Source organism: Podarcis cretensis (assembly GCF_951804945.1).
Source record: "Podarcis cretensis genome assembly, chromosome: 2".
In the NCBI taxonomy this organism is placed as follows: Eukaryota; Metazoa; Chordata; class Lepidosauria; order Squamata; family Lacertidae; genus Podarcis; species Podarcis cretensis.
Genome location: NC_137171.1, coordinates 57,981,607 through 57,990,408, shown reverse-complemented (window position 1 = coordinate 57,990,408; position 8,802 = coordinate 57,981,607).

Below are 8,802 nucleotides of genomic sequence, written 5' to 3'. Positions count from 1 at the left end.
GCACACATTCTACTCATGTAAAAATACCAGGCAGGCCCCACAAATAATCCAGAGATGCATTTGAAATAAAAGGACACATTCTATTCATGTAAAAACATGCTGATTCCCAGACCGTCCGTGGGCTGGATTGAGAAAGTGATTGGGCCAGATCCGGCCCCTGGGCCTTAGTTTGCTTATTCATGCATTATTGTGTCTTCCAGGTGCTGAGAAATTATACTGAACTACAGCATTGAGATGAAAACTGACTTCTGATTATCTATCTCCTTATAAAGAAATACTAGGTTTAAAGCCACCATAAAAGGTTAGCCTTTCTGGAGAAGAAATTAATGGCTAACCAAGGGAGGATGGATTGAATTATTTCTCTGATCACTGAGGTCCAGAATGCTCCGTGGGTGGTAATATTTCAGAAACCAACTCCACCATACTTTCAACCAGTTTCCATTTATCTCTTATGTGAAAGGCCTTCAAACATCTTGTAAAATTCCAAAGGTACAAAAGCAAGTATATTTTTATTTGATTATGATTCTGCAGGATTCTGTTACATAAACTTTCAATAGTTGCTCAGCTTCTCCATAGCTTATTATACCACAATTGTCCCAAAATTAGTCAGTCTGGCAAACAGCTATGCTTGTGTTGATATAAGAGTGTATTGGATTGCAGCCTTAATACCTGTTAGTGGTTTTATTTGGGTTTAATGCCTGAAGAATGACTGTGATTCATATTTACTATTTTCAGGGTTGATTTTTAAACTGTTGTCACCTGTCCTGGGACCTGCTGGTGAAGGGCAGATAAGAAAATATCATCATTATTGTTGTTGTTCAAAAATATGGTTCATGTGCTGGCTAAATAAGGAAAAGAGCACCAAGACAGTGAAATTTAAAACACTCATCCTGGTTCCTTGTTTCACAGAGTGTCAGAGAGAACAGTAAAATAAATTTGTCCCACAAAGGAAAAGGATAATTTTGTCATTTTCTACTTCTACTTTTTATTAAGATAGTGACTACAAAGAGAAGGCAGCAGAATCACAAAGGGAAAATATATGGATAGAAATATGGTGAGATGAAAATGCCACTCTGGGATGACTACAATAGTTCTTGTTTGTGTTTTCCCATTATAAATACTTATCATCGTAAAATGAGTTCCTGATTGTTACCTGGTCAGTTTAAAACTTGCAGTGTGAACATGCGTAAGGAGACTTTGTCCTTACCATTCTGCTTTTTTGATACTGAATGGGTGGTTGGAACATTGCTGTCAACACTGCAGACATTTGCAGAAAAAGAACCCATTTCCTTTTTACACATGAAATAATTGTGGTGTCTGAAGAGACAATTTATTCTCTCAATATGCAGCCACTTCATTTGCAGCAGGCAGAGCCTGAAAGCACTTAAAAAGAAAAGAATCAAATATGAACTATAAGTAGAAAGAAACACAGCCTTCCTTTAAGCTGGGACTGCTGGCAACTTCTTCCTATGTCTCGGATTTATGGGAATAGAAACAAGATCAGGGCTCTAGAAATGGGATGCTGAGTTTGGAGAAAAGTCCACCGAGCATTGCTTGTCTGGGTGAAGCTGATGGAGTAGGAATGTCAATGCATCATGTCTTAGGAATCAATCGAGGGGCAGGAATATGCTGGAGTTTGGCAATTCTTGGAACAAAGGCAGGGAGAAAAGCTGAAGGAAGAAGCAGACAACAGGATCGGCTCATAAAAACAAGAGAAATCCAATCTCCAAAACCCAAAGTTCTAGAATGCATACCTTCGAACATTTCACCGATGAAAATAGGGACATCCCATTCCATAATGATAATTTTACTATTTATACCCCACACTTCTTACTACTAGGTTGCCCCAGCACTCTGGGCAGCTTCCAACATATATAAAAACATAATAAAACATTAAACATAAAAAACTTCCCTATACAGGATTGCCTTCAGATGGTTCTGTGGTCTCCATACCTTCCAACATTTCTCCAATGAAAATAGGGACATCCTAAGGAAAAGTGAGACACTCTGGGATCAAATCATAAATTGGGATGGCTTCTCTAAATCAGGGACGTCCCTGCAAAATAGGGACACTTGGAGAGTCTGAGGATGCAGCCTGAGGGACAAAGATGACAGATAGTTTATGAAGGACCTTGTATGAGATGCAGGGAAGAGAAGATCTCCCAGGGTGGGAGGATGGGAGAAAAAAGGGAAGCTCCCAGGTAAGACCTGGGAGGGTTCAGCTCTCCTTGCATGGGATAACTTAAGATTTACCTGTGAAAGAGGACTTCATATCCTTTTTTCTTCTTTGTTTTTATTGTTGTTCAGAATAGTTTGTTTTGCTTTTGTAACATAGTGGTACCTCAGGTTAAGAACTTAATTAGTTCTGGAGGTTCGTTCTTAACCTGAAACTGTTCTTAACCTGAGGTACCACTTTAGCTAATGGGACCTCCCGCTGCCCCCATGCCACCGCCATGCGATTTCTGTTCTCATCCTGAAGCAAATTTCTTAACCTGAGGTACTATTTCTGGGTTAGCGGAGTCTGTAACCTGAAGAGTCTGTAACCTGGAGCATCTGTAACCTAAGGTACCACTGTATTATGAAAGGTCTGAATAAAATAATATATATGAATACAGCCTGAGGCTGGTGTCATTATGAACTCTGGGTCTGCATGGATCCACAGGACTTAATTTGCACACTGCCCTGTATCCACATATGAGGCATAGGATTGTCTGGGGAATGCTTAAAGGCTTTGTAGGCCTCTGCTTTTTCTAGATAGACATTCTAGGGCAAAGTCTGAATGCACTTCCAGCATGGCAAAGCAAGTTAAAAGTACCTCTGCATAAAACCAACAAACTTTATCTTCCACATAAATCCCACCAAGGACTGGAAGTGTTTTAAGGCGCATCAGCTTAAAGAAGTTTTAGAATGTGCTGGGAAAGAACTATAGTGCTGCAATCTATAACAGGGAACATTCGCTTGACAATAAGAAACCTGATGCACTGGGCTGCAAAATATGCTGCAGTGTAGTATTGCCTTCTTTGTGGTTTTCTTCTTAAAGCAGAATTGTACGTTTTATTGGCAATTTATCGCTGCTTCTTGATTTCAGAAATATAGTTAGTAAGCCAAAGGAATAAAGTTGCTTACGGCAAGGTAATTGTCAATGCCAGAAAGAAGAAAAAAAGTAAGATCTAGCAATATAATACGCTTAAGGGCTTTCACAAAGGGCTCTTTATTAGGAAGTGAATGTTGTGGAGACTGGTTCTCAGCAGAGTGAGGGTGGCTTTTGAAGGTGTTTCTCATCGAAGTTGTGAAGAGGATTAGACGTACATCTGGGCACCTCAGTCCACCCTGTTATGTCATTTTGGTGGGGAATCTTACCTCGGCTCAGTTTGGAATTGGGAGAGACCTCATATGTTTTCCCAAGAGTTAAGAATGTAAAGAACAGTAGAAGAGTCCTGCTGGAACAGGCGAAAGGCCTATCTAGTCCAGCATCCTATTCCCCTCAGTGGCCAACCAGATGTATCAGCGAAGCCTGTAGTAGGATGCAAGGATCTGGATTCTTGCTAGTGGAATTTCGCTAGTGGATGCCCACACATAGACTTCCACTAGCACAATTGGGTCCCCCTCCCCATTGCACCCCTCAAATTGGCTCTGTGGGGGAGGGGTATCACAAGAATCCTCAGAACAGGAGGAGAGATGGATCATTCCATCTGGCAAGCTGAAATGCTTGCACTGATGGAACAAGTGCTATGTTGAATAATATGGGGAAAGTTCTTCACCCTTGCAGATTAACTATTTGTATCTGATGAGGGGCCCACCAGCACATATCTACTAGCATTGGGTACCTGGGCACCTCTCCCCTCTCAGACATTTTCTTGCTGCCAAACTTAGCAAGTTTGGCAAACTTTCATAAAATGCTTTCTCTGTCCCATATTGTGCCTATGCCTCAAAATAACTGAGCCGATCTTTCAGGCACACCCACTACAATTTCCTTGGATAGTACAAGAGCCTATTCTAAGCTATTACGGCTTCTGCTTAATGGTCCTGTTCAAGCAGTTTTGGATGGCTAGGCCTTATCTCAGTGTCTCACCTCAGAGATTTAAATAGGCTTGTATATCAAAGCTAAGTCTTTATCTCCTATTTCTATCACTATTCTAAATCACAAGGGTACCAGGGATTTCTCTGAAGCAGCTATATGGCTTGCTGGCATTAGGCAGTACCTACAGCTATCAAAAACCACCCTTGAATATGCATGTTTAACTAGCAAATTTGTTCAAATCTAATGTTCCAGTTGCTAAGCAGTATTTTAACGCATCTTGGGAAGTATCTTTTCATCAGTGGTAACCAATCTCCCCCCCCCCCCCCGTTCCACATTTATAAGGCTGTGTGTGCGTGTGTGTGTATGAATTTTCATAAGCATCATTTCCTGAAAACAATTCTACACAGAGCTCCCTATACTTTGATTTTCTTATGCCAGCCAGTTCTGTGGCAGAGGTATCTAACCTGTGACTGTCTAGATACAGCCCTAGTCAACATGGCAATGACCAGGGATGTTGAAAGCAGTGGTATGAAGTCTGTCAGTAGGGAAATGTGGGATGCTCCAATGGGTCCAAGAGCCCTCCCACCACCCGCCTGGCTTTGGGAAGGAGGCAGCAGGGCTCCAGCATCCTGTCAGAGCCCTGGCACCCCATTCCCAAAGCCCAGTAAGTTTCTGCACAGCTTAGCGAGGAAGGCACAACGCTCTCACACACAACATCAGGACATCAAGATTCCACCCCCCCCCCACAAAATCACCATTGCAAGTTGGCACCTGTGGCCCTAATTGTGGTCCTAATTGTTCCCTACAAAAAAAATTATTCACTGCATGTCACTGGATGAAAGCTTAGCCTTCCCTGCATATTTATTTTGGGTGGGGGGAAAAACCCCTACACTTCCAACATGGTGGTGAGCAAGATAAAAATCAACAGTAAAATTATAGTGATCAGTAGAAAATACATCACAAATCAGTAGATCAAATTAATGCATAAACATAGTTGGATCACTCCTTAGGGAAAACCTGGGTGAACAGCTGCCTAAATGTCAATATTCTAGATGCCTGCTTTATGTTCTTTCGGGGTCTGTTTTGAAGGGCAGGTGTCACCACACTAATGGTCCTGGTCTAAGTGGACACAAGATAAACCTTGGAGTACAGCACTTCTCCAATTTTTGCAATGCAGTCCTATAGTCAAGACAAGTGTACAAACAATGCATTTAGCAGTGCAAAGTGTCCATATGAATGCATATATCAGCAAAATAACATACGGAAATGCATTATATTAGGGGGAAATGCTTACAAACATTTGTATATAGGGCAAAACTGCATACAAAAATGCAGCACTTTTTTCTAAAAAAATGTTTAGGGGTACTCTCATTTTCCTACTAATATTGAAATACTGCCCCTCAATGAGACCAAACTTAGATTCACAAAATATTTAGGGCTATGCATACTCCTGCGTACCTCCAGAAAAAAAGCCCTGCAGAAATGAATTTAGGGGGAAAATGCTCTAAAATGTTGATGAATTCTTATCATTGCAAAAATGTAGAGAGCTGAATTAAGATTGGAAACATGAGAAACAAAGACAACCAAAATTGACATGCTTGTCCATCCCTATTATGGTCTATATACTTCAGTGTTAAGGGTCAAAAATGCTTTATACCCCTTCAAATAAGGATGAGAGCTCATTGCTATCTCTCTCTTACATAGCAATATATAAGAAGAGCAAAAGATGCTCAGAGAAAGTGACAAGATCATTTGAACCAACACTTCTTATAGTGTCATTTGGACAGTCACTTCTCAATTGCTTTGCTGAGCTCCTCGGTATCATATTTGACCAATCCTATGAAAGTGACAAGAGTTATGATTAGTCTTTGCACTTCCTTCTCTATAATAGGGTCTTCCAACAGCACTCCAGTGCCTTTCAGCATTTGCTTTTTTTCAAAGCTGCAGCTCTTTATTCAGGGGCTTTCTATTATGGATTTTTCATTGGAGATGTGCAATCCTAGAGAGGAATTTGGTCTGTAGTCTATTCAAATGACTCAGAACCATGGATTACTACTGAAAATTCATTTGTCCTGCTGGATTGTACCTGATGCCATTTCTGTTGTCCTCCATCACAGTTGTCAATTCCGATTTCCTTTTAATGAGCCGGATGTCTGAGTCCATTTGTGCTGCTCTCCATCATACTGTAACCATTGTGTGATCAAAATCCAATTGCATCATGGGCTTCATAGTGTTACTGTTAAAGTACTTCACATTCCAGGAGAATGTTCAGCACAGCTGAGAGGTATGCACTGTTTGTTCTGAGTGTGTTAAATCAATGATGGGGGGACACCCGTGGCCCTCCAGATGTTGTTAGACTCCAATTCCCATCAGCCCCAGCCAGCATGGCTAAGGGTGAAGAATGATGGGAGCTGGAGGAGTCCAACAACATCTAGAAGGCAAGAAGCAACACATCTCTGTGCGAAGAGTTGCATAGTTGCACTTCATATCCTTTCAAATGAAGGTGAGGACACATAGTGGCACATCACTTGTTGTTGTTCTATTTATACCCTGCCCAACTGGCTGTAACATAATATATGAAAGAAGCAAACAGGTTCTGAGAAGGAAGCGTCATTTGGGAAGTCAGCATAGGGATTAGGAAAGCTGAATTCTTTGCCCTGACTTTGAATTCCTGTCAGCAGGACTTAATTCTGAGTAACCATGCACAGAATTGCTTTTAAAGGCTCACCAAGACCACTTTAAGGAATTTGAGTGCTACAGGAAAACCCTATGAAAGAAACGGAAGCATAAATTATTATAACTACAGGTAATCTTGAATAAGAGCAATTCTGTTTTATAAAAAGAAAAAAAATGCTTTAACTAGGTGGCTTAACATTTGACTAAACAGAAAAGCCCCCATCCCTCAATGGTTCTGGGTCTGGAAATCTGAGAAACTTGTGGCATCACTGCACATTGGCTGCCATAGAAAAGTCTTCCTGGTCACAAAATGGCTGCCTAGGGGACCTTCCTCAGCACCAAGGCCAAATAACCTCCCAAGAAACTGATTACACAGGTCAGAATTGAACACCGAGTACCAAGTCACACATTTACCCTCACAAAAAAGGTAAAGGTAAAGGTACCCCTGCCCGTACAGGCCAGTCTTGACAGACTCTGGGGTTGTGCGCCCATCTCACTTAAGAGGCCAGGGGCCAGCGCTGTCTGGAGACACTTCCGGGTCATGTGGCCAGCGTGACATCGCTGCTCTGGCGAGCCAGAGCCGCACACGGAAACGCCGTTTACCTTCCCGCTGGTAAGCGGTCCCTATTTATCTACTTGCACCCGCAGGTGCTTTCGAACTGCTAGGTTGGCAGGCGCTGGGACCAAGCAGCGGGAGCGCACCCCGCCGCAGGGATTCGAACCGCCGACCTTTCGATCGGCAAGTCCTAGGCGCTGAGGCTTTAACCCACAGTGCCACCTGCGTCCCTACCCTCACAAAACACAACAGGAAAATACACTTCAGAGAAGAAAAACTGGTAGATGCTCAGAGGAACACAACTACTCCAAAAAGTCATGAAAATTACCCCCCCCCCCAAAGCCAGTAATGCATATACTCCAAGAAACATGCAAAACATCACCCCAAACACAAAAACCACCTACCCCACTCCTTAAAAACGGACAATGCAGAAGCATACAAACACTTAAAGTAGGACTCCAGAATATCAGGTAAAATACCACCTAAAGTCTTCCCCACCTCTATTACTCCAGTCCTCCATCTTCCACACTTACCAGACAGCAGTCAAGTCAGCTTTAGCAGGCACCTGGAAGACCAAGCACCAGTATCTACCTGCCTCCTCCTCCTCCTCCTTTCCTTTTCTGAGTGAAGTGTCTATGGGACTCAGAGATATTCTTGGAAAAGGAAGAGAGTGGCACAGCTAGAAGTCTGCATTTCATTTTCCAGGTAGCCTGGTGCCATTTGGGGTAGAGTTAAAGAGAAAGAGGGGTATTGAAGAAAACTTTTCTTTAAATATCCAGCAACAGCAGGGACATCCATGGGTGCCAAGTGGCACTACAGAGCCCAAGAATACCTGAAATGCACAAAAAGACATATTCTCTGTTGCCAACACTGTTACAACTTCCCATCCCATCATAGAATAATTGGCCCGTGACTGTTGTTTTTGTTATCAAAATGGCCAAATACAAACAGAAAATCCAGTTAGAATAATTCCTAAATGCAAACCTTGTTCAATAACTAAGCAGCCTGCCTTCATTTTAGATTAAGCTATCAACATACATTAGTTGATTGGGGGGGGGGGGGAGGAATGGGAAGGAAACAGGTCTATAAGACTTGAGACCTGCTAAAATGGACCTAAACTGGCAATATATCCAGGACTTGATAAACATTGTGGATTATCATCAGCATCATTATTACTACTGTCTGCCTGGGATTGCTAACACAAAAGGAAATCTATGGGACTATCAAGCACCTGAGAAACTACAACACATATTGAGGGAATTCAATATATTTGCCTTGGTATGTCACAAGATGGACACACCTGATTTAAAGACACAAGGCAGATGAAAGATCTCAACCCTATTACTACAGAGAAATCCTTTTGATAATCCAGGGATTCTGTGAGGTTTTAACTCAGGTTTTCTGACAATGAGTTAACAGTTGAAATTAAACCCTTTAAAGGGGCATAATGGCATTTCTTGCTCAAGCTAATACAGCTCCAGTAATGCCTGTATTAAAATCTTTAGTATTTGAGTAGGCTACCTCATTAAACATACTGAGCTGTATTTAT